General features: G+C 43.8%; 1 long non-coding RNA gene and 1 pseudogene across 2 annotated transcripts; both read right to left on the reverse strand.

The window, feature by feature from the left end:
* Positions 1-4,249: 4,249 nt before the first annotated feature.
* LOC308070999 lies at positions 4,250-4,724 on the reverse strand. Its single transcript, XR_013930965.1, has 2 exons — positions 4,396-4,724; positions 4,250-4,306 (listed from the first exon to the last, which is right to left on the reverse strand). It is a non-coding gene; the product is annotated as an uncharacterized lncRNA (long non-coding RNA).
* A 13,491-nt stretch (positions 4,725-18,215) lies between these two features.
* On the reverse strand, positions 18,216-20,856 carry LOC308071024 (epoxide hydrolase 1-like; annotated as a pseudogene). Its single transcript has 4 exons — positions 20,707-20,856; positions 19,762-19,942; positions 18,749-18,979; positions 18,216-18,363 (listed from the first exon to the last, which is right to left on the reverse strand). The product of its transcript is annotated as an epoxide hydrolase 1-like (transcript).
* Positions 20,857-21,160: the final 304 nt, after the last annotated feature.

A 21,160-nucleotide genomic window follows, 5' to 3' on the forward strand; every position in this document is an offset into this window, starting at 1 on the left:
CGCGTAAGTATATTGCGAATTTGTTCGCGGGTTTTGCCGTTCGGGCGGGATTGGGTTTCCTGGAATATAACGAGTGAGAGGTTCGATATACTGAACCAAGCGAGTGTGGACTCTTAAGTACTGCGTCTCCCATCTCCCGCGAGGGACTGGGCCAGGAACAAGGGGAGCGAGTGAGTGTGTGTTTGTGGATATTCCAGAAGATGGGGGCGAAGGGCAGCAAGCCTTCGAATCCCATGGGAAGGGTACCCACTGTACCTAAGAATACCCCTCTGGCATATATCTTAGACAATTGGAGATATTTCCCTGGAACCCTAGGGAAAGATAAGCAGAAAATGATAGAATATTGTACTAAGATATGGGGAGGGAAGAAGATTTCTAAAAATGTCTTTTGGCCAGTCTATGGGTCAGAAGAAGATTGGGTAAGACAGCAATTAAACCTCTGGGTTAATAATAAAAAAAAACCCTTAACCCGGAGGAGAGTCAATATGCGGAGGTGTGGCTAAAAAACCGGGAGCTAGACTTTACCCGCTGAATGAAATAAAAAAACTAAACAAAAGAAAAAGAAGGGAGAGTTAGACGGAACCCTTCTAACCCCCCCTCCTTACATTTCTCCTCCTGCTCCTGCAGAGGTCCCCAGAGCGCCCACTCCCCCACCAGAGTCGGAACAAGGGTCTCCCCCTCTTCCTAGACGCGTAACTAGAAGTCAAAAAGGGGCAGCTCAAATATACCCCCTAAGAGAAAAGCCCATGGGGGGACCTCAACCTGTGATCGGATATATTTCTGTGCCTCTAAATTCGGCTGACCTATGAGATTTTAAAAGGACCGAGATGGGACACTTAATTGAGGACCCACTCGGAGTGGCAGAAAGATTAGATCAATTTCTGGGACCAAATCTTTATACTTGGGATAAGATGCAATCTATCCTTTGTCAATTATTTACTACCGAGGAAACCCAGGGACCCCAAGCAGATATTAAATGGCCACTCCAAAGACCTAATTGGGATAATCAGGATCCGGTGCATAGAACTCATATGCAGGACCTGAGAACTATAGTAATTCAGGGGATTAGAGAAGCAGTACCCCGTGGCCAGAATATCAATAAAGCATTTAATGAAATGCAAAAGAAAGATGAGAGCCCCACTGAGTGGCTGGAACGACTGAGGAAAGCCCTTCAGCTGTACTCTGGGGTAAATCCAGACAACCCTTTAGGGCAAGCGCTCCTCAAAACTCAGTTTGTGGCAAAATCATGGGAAAAACTTTAGCGGAACACTTCAGCAGGAGAGGACAGATAAGGGTGAAAGAAATAATTAAGCAAGAAAAGCAGATGGCCAGCAAGGGCATAAATTACCTTAGACTGATAAGAACACTGCAAATGAGCAAAAGGTGAAAAGTACACCATGAGGAAGACCTACAGCCTTCCTCCCATAGACCACTGCACACATTCTAAAGACCCCGGCCCACAATTTTTGGAAGAATCTGCGCAAGCGTGAAAGACTGATAAGCTAATTAGCATACGAAGCGAGGGTAGGCGGGTTCAGGTAATGAATATGTATAGGCGTTAATGGAATATTCATTGTTTCAAGCTTATTTGCTGCAGTGTTGCTTATTTTGGTTACCGGATTTATGGAATGTGGAATTTGACTTTGATAATTGTTACTGTGATTTTGGCTATATTTTTGATAATAATAGTGAGCTCTTGGTGTTGCTGTAGAAAGATACCTGTGTGTTGCATTTTGTAAGTAGTAATTCTGTAAGTGATAAGTGTGTTCTGTGAGTGTAAGCTGGGAAAAATGGGAGGAAAGCAGAGTGGTGGGATTTTAAAGAAAAATCCGCTAGGGTGTGTTTTGAGTCATTGGAAGGATATTGGAGGATCCGCTGGTGGAAATGTGAATAGGAAAACATTGATAAAATATTGTAATCAATGGTGGCCGCTTTATAAGCTGGAATGTGGAGAAAAGTGGCCTTTTAATTAATAATTACAAGGTTATTAATAATTGTTATACTCATTTATGCTGGAAATGTGAGAACATTTCTGTATTCAGTATATTACAAATGTTGGTATGTGGTTATTGTCTTGAACATCCGAGGGGTGAATGTGAACCTCTGTATGTTTTAAAGTGTATATGGTGTAAAGAATTATTATATGTATGGTGGCGACAAGAAATTGAATGCCCTGACTGTAAGGTTTGGACGCCTTGGGATAAGAGAGAGAGCCGTAAGTGAAATTAGAGTCTCTGTGGCTGGGATAGCGATTGAGATAATAGTAAGAAAGGTCACTGGAAGGAAATGGGGGGGGCAGCTGGGGGAAGCGTGAATAAGAGAACTTTGGCTAAGTACTGCAATCAGTGGTGGCCCCTGTATAAGTTAGGGGACAGAGAAAATGGCCCTTAAACGGCACACTGAATTATAATGTTTTGCTAAAATTAATGTTATTTTTAAGGCGAGAGGAAAAATGGGATGAAGTAATGTATGCTGGTATGTTTTTCACTCTGAGGAATCACCCAGAGTGGCAAAAGAGTGTGGTATTAACCTAGCTCCACAAGATCCCTTAATATTAGCAATGGAAAAGGATCAGAGGGGAGGTTGTGGTTCCTTCTATGGAGCAACCAGAATGAAACACGTTGTAAGATAAAAAACTTGTGCTAATGTATGTAAGATCTGAAGCCGGGGGGGTGGAGAGTCAAAAAACCCTGTGAAAGTGTTAAAGTATTGGGGTGAGTTTGTACAAAGCCCCGTACCCCCTCGAAGGTGCGGCTGAGTCACGCTGGATGCACGGCAGGGTGTTTGCTGTTTGCCTGCGAAGGCTGATATGTAATAACACAGACTTAAAGCAACAAGTAGCAGATGTGCATTCAGGGTAAGAAAGAGTTAAAACAGAAGTGCTGCTGCAGAGGCAGGCTTGTGTAACCTGCAGAGCAGGAAGAGCATCTCCTGCCCCGAACCCTTCTGCTGGTGGGGAGGAGGGGGTTGCTGTTGCTGATGATTGAGCAGAAGGACCTGACAATGTCACCCCGATTGCTGCAGCATTTGCAGCACAACAGGACCGGTAACGGCCCCTCTAGGGCAGGCAGCGGGTCTGAGGAGAGTAAAGGTGAATCTCTGATGGGGAAATTTAGATGTTTGAAAGTCAGTTGTGAATAGGACTGGATAAAGGTTCGAGTTGATTTTTACTAAGGTAATCGTGATGTAGAAAAGTTGGTGAATACAAAACCAACTTATTTGGTGTTAAACTTCAGTGAAAAGAATTTGTTACAGTTGTGGGAGCTGCTGGCCACCAGGAAAACATCCTGAAACCTTTAAAGTACAAACTAAGAAAACAAGTAAGAATGCCAAATTCACCAAAATCTTTAAGTGGAAAAGAAATCTTTAACCAGGCATATCTGGAAATAAATTCCAGGTAAGGAAAAAATGCTTTACCTGTTACAGTAAAAATGATAAGGGGAAGGTCTGCCTAGTTCAGGTAAAACAATATCCCTTGCTCAGCAAGGCTATGGGGAATATTGGCAGAAAAACTCAAATAAAATACACTCTGTAGCAGTTCTACTAATGTAAATCTGTGTGTTTTACCATGAGGGTGACTTGTTATGGGATGTGCAGATGACACTCTGCAGCAGCAGAGGAGGTAGGAAAGGAGGAATTATCCTTAATACCAGATGGTAAAATCCAAACTGTAAGTACAGATCAGGAGCCAAACTATTCTAATGATTCTCGATTACCTGCTAGCCGAAGAAGGAAGTGTTTGTGGTAAATTAAATGTTTCCAATTGTTATTTGAAAATTGATGGCAATGGTGAGATAGTTAAACAAATCACATCAGAGACAGGGAAGTTAGCCCATGTTCCATCCGAACTCGGAAAGACTGGAATATTGACTTGTTTTCCTGGCTTCTCGGGAGCCCCTGGGTAAAACGAATCCTATTTTGTTATGTGGTTTAGCCACCTTATTGTTTTTGCCATGTGCTGTTCCATGTTTTATAAGATTAATTCAACACGTTGTAACTAACATGCAATTTGCTATTATGATTTCACCCAATGGCATTAAACAAATTCTAGTAGTACGCCGAAATGTACAGTCGACAATACAGATTATATAGTTAACACAATAACAATTTAACAGCAAACAGGAATCTGGGAATAATTAACTATTAACAATTCATACAACAATGTAGGCTGATGAAGAATACAAGTAGAATAGCAGAGAAAACAACCATCAGGAACGCACAGACGGGGATGTGGTAACATCTTTTATACTTTTCCACCTCCGCCATAAGTTCTTGACGTGTGACAGCAGAAAAACGCACCCTCTGCCTAAACAACGAGGAAAAAAAAAAAAAAAGGGGGGGTTTGATTCCCCTTTATAATGAACCATACAGGTTAGACGTTTAAAAAACACTCACCTTACGGGATGTTCAGAGGGGGAAATGCGCACTCCAGACCCTTCCTCCCTGGCAGGTGACGTGGCGGTCTGATGGTGAGAAAACATTGCATTGAAAGCAAGGACCTGTCATTTGGCCATAGTGCCATAAATGTTACCATTAACAAACTTACCGGAGTGGTAAGCTCGGGAAATGGGTCCAAGACTTCATCTGGACACTCAGCAGCCATCTTTCATCGTGTATGCCTTTGAACATGCGCATGCGCAATTTTAAACCCCACAGAATGTACTGGAACAATCTGGAAAGACCGCGCATGCGAAATCCCTGTAGTCTAGCCATGGTAGTGACGCATATATGTATATATATATATATATATATATATATATATATATATATATAAAATGCTTAAAGAAACTATAGTATTTATAGTTCATTTATTACTTAAGTGGAATGTATAGTTATAAGTGTTGTTTTTAGGTTTTGTTTTTGTAGGTTATTATTATATGTATTACCCAACCCTTTTGATTTATTTTGAAAACCGTGTGTTAGATGTAAAGTAAATTCAATGAATCATTTGACAACCAGTAAACAACAAATAACAATTTCTTAACAAACATGAACTAGAAGTTGAATAACAGAATAACAGTCCAGCAAAGTCTCATGTGAGGTGGAAAACAGGCTTCTTCACTCGTGAGTCCAGCATGGTCCTGAATAATGTCGGGGTGGTAACTCCATCTGTTCCCTCCACGATAGTCTGTCTCTGGTCCTTGGTATTTTTCTTCACGAGGTAACGAAAATGAACAGAAACAAATAACAAGTCACATGGTAACTGCTGGAGGTCAACAGTTTTCTTTTGTTTATATAACAGTCTCTCGCACTCTGCTTTGGTATCCCATGGGTTCCACTTCTCGGGGCGGATTGCGAGGAAGAGATCGCACTCTTCTGTACCGGCGTGACCAAAAACACTCACAAAAGCACATACTGATGGTTACTGTAGTCACAATGGGACAAAGGCTGAACAGCAAAACCGTACAGACTGTGTCGTCTCCTGCTCCCATCTTTTCCAAAATGATAAGGATTGTTTGTGGCAAGACAAACGAATTGGTCCGTGACCCTCCTGGTCAAGATTCAGGCTAACGCCCTGACCAAAACTGCACAATGAAAATGCATGCGCAGCCTAACCTTAAAGGGGCATGAAAATTTACCCCTTTAAATGCCCACCTCTTGGCTCTTGATTCTTAACCCCCACAAACAAACCTTATATATGCTAAGAAATGTTTTATTGTGCTTTGTTATGTCATCCTGTTATGATAATGTTTTGAAATTAGCTTATGACATGTTTGAGTTTTGAGTTGTTAGCTAACGTTTGTTAGGGATTTATAGTTCTTGTTAGTCATTTGTAGTTATTGCCTGTTATTGTTTATTGATAATGGTAAATGGGTTTAATGCTTAGATAAAGATTGTTAACCTCCTTTGTATAGTTGGCAGAATCTTTTCTCTCTCTCTATCTATGCCACCCACGGAGCAGCAATGTTGAGCCACGGGGCGGTGTGAAGGACGTTATTGGGACATCGCTATCTGTCTCACCATTGCTGGCTGACCGCAAAACAACACAGAGACGGAGATACCCGAATCACCCAGAATAGGAGATGTCCAGGGAATACCCTGCTTAAAACACCCCACTTCCAGACATGTATGTTGGGTTGTTTGCCAATGTCTAAATTGTAATAGAGATTGGTCCTGTGTTTCATTTAAGAGACAACCTTACTGTATGAAATGTCACAATGATTCGATACGTACCAGGGGACCAGAGGATCAAGTGGAAATTCGTAAATTATTTTGTGGGTGGGAACTGTCAGTACCTGAACTTTGGGAAGTACATGAAACAGACTGGTACAGAGTTTTAAGAAGTGTACTATAAGATTCGCCTGGAAACGGACACAACAACCAAACAGGTGGAAATATATTTAAGAGATAACTAACTCTTTAGACCTTGGAAATTATTGACAGGATAACAGCAAAATTCCCCTCAAGACTACCTGCTGCTGCCGAGAAGATACTGATATCCCGTTGCTCTCTGCAAAAGAGTAGACGAGGAAGGCAGAGAGGTACTGAACAGTGGGGAAATGAAAGCTAGTATCCTATTAATGGTATTGATTACCATGACTTTAAAAAAAAAACAAAAAAAAATGAGCATTACCCTTCAATTGGACCTTAGGTTGATGGGAAGATTCCATAGAAGTTCGGTACAACGTGACAGCCGGATCCCCAAAATTCCAAGTTAAATTGGAAGATTTAGTCTTTTATGAACTAGACCCACCCGGTCGACGAGAAAGAACAATAAAACCTTTTTATCTCTGCCCCAGTTCGAATCCAGGGAAAAGCTATTGCAATTTCCCTAATCACTATTACTGTGCATACTGGGGATGTGAAACCATAGCTTCAAACTGGGACGTAGCCATTAAAAATAGATTCTTAACTATAACATGGGGACCCGGAGGATGCAATCCGCCAGCTCCTAGCTTGGATAGACACGTAGAGGACCCCCATCTTGGCAACTGTAAGCTTGTTATGTACTAGAAATCCTGCAGCCTAATGACCACGGATGGCTATTAGGACGAACCTGGGGAATAAGATATTGGGAACCTGGAGCTGCTAGAGGGGTCTCTTCTATCTAGTTCCCCCAGTCTCTCCCCAAAAGGCAAGTAGTCCTGCTCCTGGCAAAGTTTGATGGCCCTCCACTGAACTCGCTCACGGATGAAAGACCACTCTCTCTTGCACTGGGGCCTCAAAATTATACCCCAGGGAGCTGGACACAACCCAGGGACTGCCAGGTAGCAGCGTACAATCCCCTCCCTCAGTCCCCTGGCTATGCTGCTCTTCATACAGCCCAGGACACCGTTAACCTTCTCAGCCGGCAGGGCACCCTGCTGGCTCATTCTCAGCTCACTTTCTGCCAAGACCCTCTGGCTATTCCCAGCAAAGCAGCTCTCCAGCCAGGCAGCTCCAGCACGTGCTGTAGCAAACGGTTGTTCCTCCTACTCTCCTTCCACGAAGGTACGCTTACCAGACTTCTTCTGTCACTTCACCAATGTTCACTCAGGTCACAAACAGAAAAATGCAGGCAGCTTCCTACCATGCAATTTGATATGCGCCATCACTCCCATCATGTAACATGGACACCACAATTTTGCTTAGAAGATAAGACTTAGATGTGGATGCAGGAGAGCTGTGACACCTCCCCTGTGCACAGCACAGGCTGAATGACCAGCTTTTCTGGTCAACTGTATCTGCCTGAAAACTGGATATTTACTGCAGGTCGATACTTGAGCGTATTCAGGCGAGGGAACAGCTGGGGAAATGGTAGGTGAAGAACTAATTGCTTAGTGAAAAGGCTGCTTATTCCGTCTGACGTGCGGAATTAAACTCTGTAACTCGGGGTAAGTTATAAAGCGGGGTGTTTATTGCGGTGCCGGGTGCAAGGGGGGTCGCTCCTCCTAACTTGCACACGTAGTTTTACTCACGATACTTATTTACACAGTGAAGTTGGTTAGTTCTGCCCAAAGCCTACACCTACGAGATAATTATGGGTTAGTTGCCTTCTCGCTGCAGTTTAAAGGTAGAGTTCATTTTAAATTTCCTCCCCATGCTCCCCGGGCGGGGGGGTTCACTCTCTTCGGGGGGCCATTTGAGTAGGAGGTCGGGATCTCCCCCACCACAGTGATTGTACCCCGGTGTCCTTGAGCCTTACCCCTTCAGCAGCCCGTTTTCTTCCAGCAGCTCGCAGGCCCCTGCCAGAGGCTCCGTATTCACAGGCCGGTGGGGCTCAGCTCCCCCTGCCCTGGCTGCCCCCCGAGGCGCTGAGCGGCCGAGCCCCAGCCCCTCTCTGCAGGCAGGGAGGCTCCTGCCCGCCTGCTGGTGGCTGCTGGCCCCGGGGCGGCTCCTGCCTGCAGCCCGGCTTTCGGGGGGCACCGCGCTGTCTGGGGTCGGGGGGGCACAGCCCTGAGCGCTACAGCTTGCCTACCGGCAGGCAGAGCCGCTCGGCGTTAAGGCCAGCGTAGTTTTTGCGTGTGTTTGGTCGTGATTTGGCTTCCGGAGAATAATGCTTTTGAGGTATGATGGCATGAAATCATGATTGAAACAGAGCAGGCATCTGCAGGAGAAATACCAGCTTGGGTGTAAGTCGGTGAACTGTATTGCCTCTCCCCAGCATTACCGTTGTTCGTTGTTGGAGGGAAATCGGTCGTGCCAGAGGTATTGTTAGAGTTTACCTGTCCAATGAAATGCCAGAGACTGGCCAATTAGAAAATGTGATTTATTAAAGCAAGCGACAAGTAAGCAAAACAGCGCTGGGCGGCCGGGGAGTCTCCTGCTCCACCAACGGCGCGCAAATTCAAGCAAGCTGAGCAAATTCAAGCAAGCTCTTTCGCTCACTCTTTGTTGCGGATGTCTTCAGTGAGCTGAAGGCTCTCCCTGTCATGGGCACTGTTGTTATGCTCCAAGGACACCGTGATTGTGGTGTTGATTGGTTCTGGCCCAAGCTCAACTATAAAGTGCCGACTCGAGGGAGGAAACTAGCTGTTAACTTGTCCTGCGATGGAGACATCAACAGAAGTGCCTCGGCTCCTCAGCATGTGACCTCTACTTGGGAGGACTATGTCTGGTTTCAAGCACCAGCGGCGCTCAAAGGCTTTCACGAATGACCCACACTCTGTAGAACTTTAATGGAATATCGAATAACCTTTGGTGCCGCTTTAAGCGATAACTTTATCAAATACAACTGTGTATTCTTGTCTGTCTGGATCCTTTATTCAGGGCGTCTACTACCTTCCTGTAGTTGAACCGTGTCCATCTGTTTTCATCTCCTGAATGGCTGTTGAAAGCAATTACCCTTTAAGGCACAGCTGCACAAAGATACAGTGATTCTTTGGGGACCTGAGTTATGGTACAGGAGACTAATTGGCGCGTTGGGAGTAAAACTTTCCTGCTGTGTACTTGCTGAACTGGCAAATACTGGATAAACCTTTTCCCTCCCGAGTTTTAATGTGGCCATTACTAAATTAGCTGATTGCTTGGGACTCTCTCTGGGTAATGTACATGACTAATTAATACACTTGGCCTTTACTAAAAAGGCTATAGCCATTCTTACCCGTAAAAGGAGACCTTTGTAGTCTGATCAGGCTTGAGTGAGTACTCGAGTGTTTGCCTATCTATTTGATAAAATTAGACTTCTCTATAACTCAATTTCAGTTACTTAATAATCCAAACAAAGAGTGGGACTTCTGAGTAATTGGGAGGTCTTGTACTGGTGACAAAAAGAGATTGATTGGCCCTGTGGAAGTGGGGAAGCACGTCTTCCTATTTTTTTACTAACCTTTAGCCCAACAGCCTTGACGGTCAGTTAGATATACAGTTAGAACTAAAAGCAAGCGGTTTCTGCTCTAACCCTCTTCAGAGGAAGTAGGACTGCGGCGAATGAAGAGACGGGACGCAGCTTGATGCAAGCAAATGTCAACTTATTGTACAGAAGCACGAGGTTTTATACACTTTCAGAAGCTGCGCGTTTGAAACAGATTGGTTCTTGAAGCTAAGCCTTGCATACTAGGCAATCCCCGATTGGTGGTTAGCTGCCATCAATTAACAGCAAGGTGTTACCTTTCCTTGGCGCCATCCTTGGCGCCATCCGTCTCCCACTCCCCTGTGCTCTGCAAACATGCCTCATCATGTTAATTGTTGTCTAGACAAGCTCGAGCACATTCCCCTCAGCAAACGGATTGCCACGCATGGTCCTAGTTTCCAGCCCGCTCCTGCATCTCCCCCTTCCTGTTGCACAAAAAGAACCTTTGAAACCGAACGAGTAAAAACAAGGTATAAGTAATAGAACAAATAAAAAACCAACTGAGACATATTATCAGTGTCAAAATAACCCGCTGTCTCTGTTCCGTACAATTTGACAATTGCCCCTTTTTGTTTTTGAACAGCTAGGACCAGGTTTGCCATGTTCTGCAGGGCCCTTGCAAACATGACAGCAACCAAGGTAACAGCAAACAAACAATACTGCCAATTGAGTGAATGGATGCCAAAAAAGGCTGACATCTTCTCAGATTTTGATACCGTGTTGCTGCAATGGGGCGCCTAAAATCCCCGCAGCACATACCATCCAAATCCTCACAGCCATGTCCTTGAACCAACAACAAAAAGCAGTGGCAATTTTAACTCACATGCTTAACTGCCTACCAAACAAGGTGATTTAACTCTTTAATGCTTTCCCTGCTGTTACTCCGGATAAGAGAAGAACCGCTGCGACACGTTCCCATCATAGCCTCCTACTACATTAGCATCTACAGAAAGACAATGATCGACATTCAAAGTGTAAACAGTATCATCTTCTTTTGGATTAACATTATACATAGGTGGAAGGGCACACCAAACAAGAACTGGTTCAGTCAAAAAGTTCGAAACATAGTGTGCCTTCTCTGAACATACCTCTGGGGTCATTCCCTTCGTTCCCTCTTTTTTTATGCAAAGAGAAACACTTCCACCAAAACAGAGAAGCCCCTATTTACATCTCTGAGCCCGGACACAAACCGCAGCTGTATGCGCCACCAGGCTCAGGGCAGGAATCATTCATGCCGTTGCACAGCTATATATCTCTACAAGCATGCAGACACCTATTAAACACTAGATAACCATGTTTATCTTTCCTATTCTCCTTCACAATACCTAGCTGTTTCTCCCATTAGTTTCCAGCCCGCTCCTGCATAGGACTCCTGCCCCAATATGCTAGCTTGTTCTCACTTAAGACAACAACAATAAAAGTTAGTTTCTTGCTTGCTTTTACTTCTAAGTCTTAGACTCTTCAATGTTTATGAAATGTGAAGAGGCGGTGAGGCGAGTGTGATCAAGTTCAGCACTATCTTTACTTGTCAAACTCCTGTTCAAAGTCAGAAGGTATTACTTGGGAGCAGAACTTGAGCCCTTTCTTCTGGCCTGGTGTCTAGTGCAGAATGGGAGAAGGAGGGAGGGTGAGAAACACTTGAGAGCTTTGAACAGTGTGTCAAAACTAGGTGTCAGCTGGACTTAACCTTCAGTCAGCTACTTAGAAGTGTCTGTAATGTAGTGAGCTTAACAGCTCCAAACAGCCCTATCCCATTTGAAGAGAAACTCGAGCCTACTGGTAGCAAGGTTGCTTGCAGCTTCTTGCTAGCAAAAATTGCACGATGGTGTGATAAGAATCGTTTGAAATGAGGGTAAAGGTTGAAGTAACCTGCTACGCTTGGTGCATATTTTAACTTTACCATTTGGAATGGAATGATAAAGAACGAAGAGGAAATTAAGTTGGTATTTTTGAGCTTGGAGCACACTAGGAACGCTGTCTCTGCCTTGTTATCCATTAAACATCTGTTTACATAGTGTAGTAGCTGCTAAAGCTAGCCGTAGGGGGAAAACCTGTTAGAATGAAGAAAGCTGCCTTGTGTGCAGCTGCCCACTTGAATATGTAATTCCTGGTCTCTTGAATGAAACATAACTTGAACGTAGGAGTGTTTGTGCTCAGGAGATCAAAACCCTTTACACTTCCACCAAAGCTGCTTGTGATGCATATTTCAGACGCTAGCACTCGAGTGTTTAAAGAAGCTTTTAAACAGAAGCCTTCGTTCTAAGGATCAAGGGGCTGGTTTCTTTCTACTCTCTTCCCCAGATGAGTGCAGTGTTACTGCAGTAAACCGTTCATGTATTCTGTTACACTTGAACTATGAGTGCAGCAATGATACGGTGCCGGGAGTGAAAGAAGACAAGTTGCTTATTTTGGGGTTTTTTCTTTTATTCTTTAGAAAAGCTTTAGAGCTTCATTAACAATTTTAGTACTGTAATGATTATCAAAATGAAATGTTGTTTTCTCTATGTGATTACATTGGATTTATTTGATCCCTCAAAGTGAAGGTTCTGCTGGTGGCAGAACAACTTGCTTCTGTTCTATATATGTATCTAAAGTGCATGTTCACAGCTGTTCCACCTTTCTGACAAAGTGCATGATGTCTTGTGCCAGAAGCTTTGGTTCCTCAAAGGCAGCAAAATGCCCTCCACGTGGCATGTAAGAGTAAGTGATGATGTTCTTGAAGACCTCCTTTGCCCAGACCCGTGGTGTATGTACTAGCTCCTGAGGAAAAAGCTGCAGTCCCTGTGGGAACATACACTGCAAACCTAGAGGACATTAACTAAGTGCCTTTTTGAAAAAAGTCCTGGGGAAATTCTATAAAAACCTCCTGACTCTAGTAATTGCCACAGTCAGCTGGCAGAGCTTCACTGCAGCGACACATTTTGTGGTTTGTACTCTGCTGAAAAGCTTTGCTTGTATTTGAGTCTCCTTGAGTATGAGAATATTATACCCAAAAACGTAAAGTAGAGCCAACTTCGCACACGGTTCAATCTTGAAACGTTTCCTATTTTTAAACTTACCTTGTTTTACAGTTTTGCGATAAATGGCAAGACGCATCACCTCTTTGTGACAGTCAGAAATGAGCCTGCTCAAGTTTACTTTAGAATTTATAGTACCAGCGTAACGAATGAGTTGAGGAAAGGTAAGCTGGCTCGGTCTACAAAGGAAAAGACTCTTCTATTTGTTTGTGTGATCAATCACATGGAATTCCGTTCTGCAGCATTTTCTGGTCAGCCTCTCTTATAGTCATCTTAAAGTCAGTGGCTGTTAGAAGGTGCTTGGTTTGTTAGAAGGTACTGCTCTCCAGATTGCTTCCCCAAGTTTGTGCTTAACACTTGCAGTCGTTAGTTTTATCCACCACTAAGCCGTATGCTTCCTAATTCAGTTTAAACGTCTCTCTTGGAAATGCTCCTGATTTTCTGTTTTGTTTTAACTGAACTGAGCCAGAGATCACATTTGTTTGGTGACTAAGTATATAGACCTGTAGTTTGAACACAAGACTGAATATAGTTTGATATGTCCGCTGCATTGTCTTGGCTACAAGCTACTTTGTGTGAATTACAGGTTCAAAAGAAAAATGACTCAACTATTTTTATCAAAAGAAAATAAGAACTTAGATTATTTTTTTTAACAACTTAAGTTTGCTGTTTTAAAGTAATCTAAATGTTTATACAGGCAAACGTGGTTCAATCTCATTTGCAAATCTTTCTTACACCTACCACTTCATTACCTGGCATCACCTGTTAGACCAGGGTCCTTGGAGATGTTCTCCTTGTAGAATCGCATTGAGGACACAATGGAGGATGTCACGCAATAAATCATCACATTGGCCAAAAGCTCATCAAGAGTGTATTTGCTATTGATAGAAAAAGATGAAGACGTTTCATTGGAAGCTGTTTCTCAATACGCTATATTGGGCTCATGCCCTGAAGAACAGTTGTTCTTGTTCTCCACTTGTTTTCAAGCAGCAAATTAATTGGCACCCATGTGCCCAGAGCAAAACTGCCCGGTGCTGAAGCAGTAGTTTGCAGGCGGTCTGCTGTAAGTTTACACTACTACTTGTCATGTGTAACCTTTCATGCTCAAAATTCAGCTTTGGCCAGTCTTTTACCTATCTCCTCATTAGTTACCATTGCTCATTCTTTTAATGAGTCCTCTCATGGAAGAGCACCTGTTTTCTTACCTTTCCAAGCCTCCATCATCTTTATGCAGAAATGATTTATCTCTCCAGGTAGAGAATTTTTCCAATATATATGCAGCAAGCCCCCCAGGGGAGTCATTCAGTCCACAACCTAATTCAAGAGAAGAAGAGAACCATTGCAGTTGCCTGGCATTGCAAATACTTCAGTGGGAGTTAAACTGGACTTACATCAATTCTTCAGAGTTTTCTATGAGAATTCAGTAAAGAGTGCGTTTTACTAGCCCTGGTAGTACTTTATTCTTGAAAAGTTCACCCCAATGGAATTTTGGCTATAACTGACAGCACTATAAAGTTGAGCAATTCCTATACAAAAGAAAATAGGAGTTAAGAAAATCCTCTGGGCTTCTTGGTAATGTGTGGCAGAAAGAGCAAATTCAGATGTAAAGGGATTACACTCTGAAAAGAAATTTCAGATAAACTGTTTGGGAGCACTGTCCTGCTTAGGATGGCTAACTGGGACCCTGAGTGCTGTTCACTTTCTATGTAATTTAAACAACAGTGGAGTGGTGTGTATCTGCTATCTGCTCCTGCCTTTGGGGAATGCTAACAAACATTATAAACACAGCATATTATATCTGTGTTTTAACCTGTAAAACGGGTGGGGATTACTTCAGCAGTGGTAGAGCTTGCCTTGGGAAAATTCCTGTACCACACTCTAGGCTGTAGTTTTACAGTATCCATAGAATTGCCTACTCTCAAGTGTATTTTAGTGTGACTTTAGCACTGAATGACTGCGTAGAAGATGATGCACAATGTGATTTCAATTTAATAGTGGACATAGTTAATGCAAAGTAAGTTTGTGCATTGGCACAACAGTTTCCCTGTGCTGTCAGGCCTAAAGTGATTTGCTACACATCAAAGTCATGTAAATGCTTTGACCAGCAAAGGTAGGGCAGGCTAAAATGTGCCAGCTAACATATGACCCGTCTGGAGGTGAGCATTTTCTGAGCTGAAAGCTGTCTCCGAATCACTGTATTCAACTTTCATGGACTGGATGCTCAGAAATACCAGTCTTGTTTGCAGCTTACTAATGATTCAACCTGTACACATCTTAGGTACCACAGCTTCTGGTGAGTGAAAATACTGTAGCTTTGCTTTAAACCTGCCTAATGAGAACTAAACTGATAATATAGATATTTTTTGAGACTAAGCAGGGAATATGTATTTTTTCCCCCTATTTATTTTCTGCCTTTCACAGTGTGCTACAAAATCCCTGCTCTTCTTTTTTTCCAGGTTAAAGAGTCCTAGACTACGTACAGTGCTTGTAGGGAAGCTGCTTGGTCACTTTAGGGTTCTTTTTCTCCCCTTCTTGTATTCTTTTGATTATAAAATATATTAATGAAACAGGGGTGGAACAGATTCTAAATATCATGGATTTAGTGTTTTGTCTTACTCTCTTTTTGCTTTCTTTAAGAGTTTGTAAGATTCTCTTAAAGTCTGAGCTGGCTGACGTTTCAAAGCACTGTCCTTGACTCTTGGATTCTCTCACATAGCAGCAACCAAACTAGAGCCCATTGTGATTTTCTTCCTCTGCTTAAATTGCTTTGGTCTTTGTTGACATCAGTTTTTATTGGCCAGTTTAATCAACCAGTCACTTAACTGCAGAGAGTTACCAAACCATTTATCTTTAGATTAAACCAAACCCTGGATAGGTGTCAGATTTTCACTTAACCATTAACTTTTATCTGTAGAGAAATTAAGATCATATTGAAAGGTACGGGTGCCAGCACAGATTTTTGTGATACTCTCTCTCCCCTGGAACTTGCTTACTTATTTATATTCATGAATTCTCATGTTAACTAGTTATTAACCCATGAACTTAATCTTTTTCTTAAGGCAGTTTAATGTCTTTAAGAACACTGGGGGAAGGAACCTCAACAAAAATTTTTTTGGAAATTAAATATGTTCCATTACTAGATCCACAGCTTCTTGATCCTGCCAGAGCTCTGATATTTGAAGCATGATTTCCCTGTGATATTATCACCTGTAAATGAATTCTCCTTTTAAAAACATTTCTGCTAGTTTTCTGATCAGACACTAGACATACTGGTCTTTGTTTTTCTGGGGGCTGTCTTCATTGTTTGGCTTTTGAAAAGAAAACCCCAAAAACCCCAACCTGGTATCTGGTTTGTCTCCTTTTATTTCTCTGATATTGCAATCAGTTCAAGCAACAGACTAGGCATTAGCTGACGTTTCACTTTGAGTTTCCTCTTTTCCAGTTAAATGCCAGGATGGGGTGCTATTCCTTCTATGGTCTCCGTACCTGATGCCAGTCTGAGACAACTCTGCTGTCTTTCCTGATGAGGGTTTATTTCAATAAAGGAATACCCCATAATCTTTGATAATATTATACAAATAAATCATGTAACTTTTCTGAGATGGCCATACCTTTCTTCAGACTCCTTATCTACTGGTCCCACTACATCATGCTTCTGGCTTCAGGTATTATGGCTGTGTCTACCTTTCTGCAAGTTTCACATTGCACTTGCTTATGGTATTTTTCTTGTTTTCATCCACATTTATTTCTAGAAGCTTCAATGTCAGGGTCCTGTGCTTTACTTTAAGAGGCTTTTTGCAAAGGGTTTCTTTGCCATAGAGAAGTGGTATGCCATTTAACAGACCTTGAAAAGTGATATTTGTAGTCTCCGTCTTTCTTTAAGCGGTTCCTTTTCACTTCCTTTTACACAGCTCTTGTCCCCATGTCTTGCATTCAGTCACCAGAATTCATTGCTTCTCAAACATGGTTGGCTTTTGTTCAACTATGTGTTTATACGCCTTAAGCAGTCAGTATACAAAGTTCATAGTGATATAGAGAAGGTTCATTACCTGCAGTGTCTGGTTTGGTGGCTTGGATGTGTAAGTATCCAGACTCTCGCAATAGTTCATGTATATTCTTCTGGATGAAAGGATACATACGTCGAACATCTTCCCTAGTAAAGCCTATGAGCCATGGTATATAAGCCCCAAGCATCACGGAAATCATCCTTCTCAAACCTTCTCTGCCAGCGAAGATAAGATTCACAGATCTGAAATCAAGTTAATGAATAGAAGGTTAAATCAAGCCATTTTCTGTTTCCAAATTTTCTAGAAAATAAGTCTGACGGGAGCTGTAATAGAAGCATTTCACTAAGCCAAATACATAAGCCCTTCACATTTATCGTGATTTCCAAAAAAAATTTGGGAGAGTTAAAAATGGTACAGCTGGTGCCATCTCCATCCAGGAAAGTCCTATACTTCGTGGTACTGATCAGCTGCTGAAAGGCTGAGCTCCTTCCTTTTCTCCCTGCCAATTTTAAATTTATCTCCTTCCTGATTTAGAATGATGATCCTTGAGGTCTCAAATCAAAATGCAGCAGAGCTTACTTCCATGCCTAGTGAAAGAGAAGCCAAACAGCACTCCATTTTTCTCTGTACAACTCTTCCCTAGATAAGGGAGGCCAACAGCATCCTGGCTTGTGTCAGAAATTGCGTGGCCAGCAGGACAAGGGCAGTGATGCTGTACCCAGCACTGGTGTGGCTGCACCTCGAATACTGTGTTCGGTTTTGGGCCTCTCACTACAAGAAAGATGTGTCCAAAGAAGAGCAACGGAGCTGGTGAAGGGTCTAGAGAACAAGTCCTATGAGAAACAGCTGAGGCAACTGGGCTTGTTTAGTCTGGAGGAAAGGGGGCTTGGGGGAGACCTTCTTGCTCTCTAAAACTACAGGAAAGGAGGTTGTAACAAGGTGGGTGTTGGTCACTTTTTCCCAGGTAACAAGTGAGAGGATGAGAGGAAATGGCCTCAAGTCGTGCCAGGGGAGGTTCAGATGGGATATTAGGAAAAATTTCTTCACTAAAAGGGTTGCCAAGCATTGGAACAGGCTGCCCAGGGAGGTGGTTGAGGTATTTAAAAGGTGTGTAGATGTGGCACTTAGGGACCTGGTTTAGCAGTGGACTTGGCAGTGTTAGGTTTATGGTTGGACTCAATGATCTTCAAGGTCTTTTCCAACCTAAATGCTTCTATGATTCTATGAAATTTAGAAAGCGTGAGAATGCAAATACCACTGTCAATGCAAAGCACGTGAATATGACTGAATGCACAGGGGTGGGGATACCCCTGGAGAAAACAAAGCAGAAGGCGATGAGAGGCAGGGCAAACAGAAGGCAGGACCCGGACCGTGGAGCCAGAAGGTAGGGTAAGAACTGGAGAAACCTTCTCCGCACTGATTCCCTTTGCTACTCACTGTGGCAGCATCTGGGCCATGTTTGTGGTAATAAGAGATCCCCAGTCTTCTCCCTGTAGGTAGTATTCTTTGGAGCCCAATCTATTCATCAGCTTATGAAATTTCCGAGCAGTTGCTTTGCTGTCAAAGCCTGTAGGTAAAGAGAAACAGAGGAAACCTGTTTGTCTTGGTGTATCATCCCCTGGCCAAAGATCATGGTCTGACAGAGGCACATGAGTATGCTGCTGTGTAAAGGCACAGTGTGCTATGCTGCTCTGCCTTGCTCCTTGGCAATACAGTGAACACAAGATGGAAATTCAGTGGAAAGTGGATAAAGTGGATAAAGTGGAAAGCAGACCTGGTTTCCAGCTACCATTACCTTCCAGATCTCCACAGCCAGCCCCAGAGCCTCAGCCACATGGGTGTTAGTGCAGAGCCAAGCATCTGCATTCACAAACTGCATTCCCTGGTGAGGGCCAGGGATGACTGAGGCTCCAAGAACCTGGCAATTCCAACAGCGCCTTTTCATCGCTCACCTTTCTGGTGTGGTGCCTCAGAGAAGCCATATCCTGGGATGGATGGGCAGATGACCTCAAACACCATGTCACCCTCATTCAGGCCATGCTCAGCTGGCTCTGTGAGTAGAGCGATGGTCTTGTAGAACTCGTAGAAGGAGCCAGGCCAGCCGTGGACCATCAGCAGAGGTTGAACAGCTCAACTGTGAGGGACATAGGAGGGCTTCACGTGGATAAAATGGATATCAATCCCTGCCACACATCCAGACAGATAAATTAAAGCCTTAGTTCCATCACAGTTTCTGTTCCAAACTCTGAAGAAGGAGGGTGGCAAAACTGTGATTAGCATTCACAGCAGAAGGTACACAATCAACCCATGGCAAGAAGATGCCTAGCTGAAAGGACATGCCTGGTATTTTACCTGTGTCTCATCTTTTACTTACAGACAGAGGTATTGATCCCAGTCCCAGTTACTGGGGTCACAGGAGACTGAGCATCCACCTCCTGAGAAATTGGTCTTACAGTATATAAGTACAGCTGCACTTCAATGAATAGCATAATGCAGCTAAGACACGTGCAAAAACATGACTAAATTACAAAATGTGTGGGTGATAAAAAGAGAAACATGGAAAAAGTAAGCGCAGGATATAAGTTTAACCTGCAGATCACTTATCTAAAGTCTGGCTAACCTCACCTGGCTAAACTGGGTGGTGGTGGTGGATATTCCAACCTCAGGGCCTGGGTAAATTTTACAGTTTTCAAAGGTGGCTTCAAGGCAATAGCAGAAGAAAACCTCGTTGTTATTTAGTGCAGGTTCAGAGCCAGATGAAGCCCATCTTCAAGCAGATCTAATCTTATCACCACTGTGCAATGATCTTAATCTATAGAGGGTTACTAATAACATAGCCTCCACTACTGATCCTTCATTAAGCTGTTATGCACACTGTTGTCTTAATAGAGTAACCTCTTAAAGCCCCCCATTCTCTCTGTGCATTTCAGAGTGAGACCTGCTCAAGCCACAGAGACCCCCTCACCTTCAATGGTGGTTCGGAAATGGGGATATTTGTTCAGGATTTCCACTTGCTTGCGTCGGTCAAACGGGTTCCTCCAGTAGGCCACCACCTTCTGCAGGTAGCTGGAGGTGAAGCCGTAGCGGAAGGCAGCCCCTTCCAGCTGCGGTGTGTAGCGGGCCTGCTCCAGGCGGCGATGCAGGTCCTGCGGACAGGAGCTCTTGCAAGGCTGGCCAGATGCCTGCATGTGCCCTATGCTAAGGCAGGCATGAACAGGCTCTCCTGGCTCCACCGGCTTCTGTGTCTCTCTCTGGGACACCACAAGCCCTCCTGAAGCAGTGCCATACTCTGTATAACTTCCTGAATCATTTATATGGAGAATATATTTCTCTACAGGTTAGCAGTTCCCCTAAGGCACCCAGGAGTAGTGGGTTCTACGCTTGCCTTACTGCTAACTCGCTTTAGGGTTTTGGGCACTAGGAACTTGCCAGCACTGCCAGCTGAGAGAAGAATAAGCAGCTCAGCCTGTGCTACCGACTGCTAGTTGGCCAGATAATTAGTGACAGGCTTGTAGGGACAGAAGGAAGGACCCCATCCTTCTTCACCCTTCCAACCCTGTCCTCTGCGGAAGCCCCTCAGTCCTGACCTACTGGTGCCTTTGCTATCCCGGTGCCCTCCCACCCCATTCCACCACTGCAGACCTGCTGTCAAATTCTGCTGCTCAAAGCATGGCCTTTCTGCAGGAGCAGCCCCAGGTTGCATTGAGAGTCTGTGGTCTCAGAAAGCGTAAAGACATTGCAGTGAATCTGAGCTCAAATCCCATTCATAAAGGGCAGTGAGCCAGAGCATCATCTAACGGACCTGCGCTGGCTATTGCCCCCAAGGCATCACCTCAAAGCAGTAAGGTGGGTGATGAACTGGCTCCACCTCGCAGCTTTCTGCCCCTCCTTACCTCCCAGGCACGGGCACCTCAATTTCTTTGTCAGATGTTTCAGTCTTGAAGGGACAGATACTTTCATCTTCTTTCCCTTTTAGAGGTCTTTCATCTGAGCCCCATCGTCCATTGCCCATTTCAAAAGTCTTGATCTTGTGTCTAGACCTCAGCCAGTAAACCAGCATCCCTCCAACGCCCAGAGCGGCCACAGGGACCAGGACTGCATTCCTCTGAGAACATTTGAATGACCTGGGGAGGCATAAAATTGTTTGCGCCCAACAGAAGTGTCAAGGGTAAAGGGACTATGCTGAGGCTTGTAGTCACATTGGTTGGACGTGAGTAACAAACCCCATGCAGTCAGCAGGGGCTGGGTGTTTCTGTTATTTTTGAAGATCGCAGGCAGGATTTGTGGCAGGGTTACATCTACCAGTGTTTCTTAGGGACCTTAAGCCTTTGCTGATCAGGACTTGTTAATCACAAGGCTGCTCT

This window comes from Falco punctatus, assembly GCF_963210335.1.
Source record: "Falco punctatus genome assembly, chromosome: 10".
Taxonomy (NCBI): Eukaryota; Metazoa; Chordata; class Aves; order Falconiformes; family Falconidae; genus Falco; species Falco punctatus.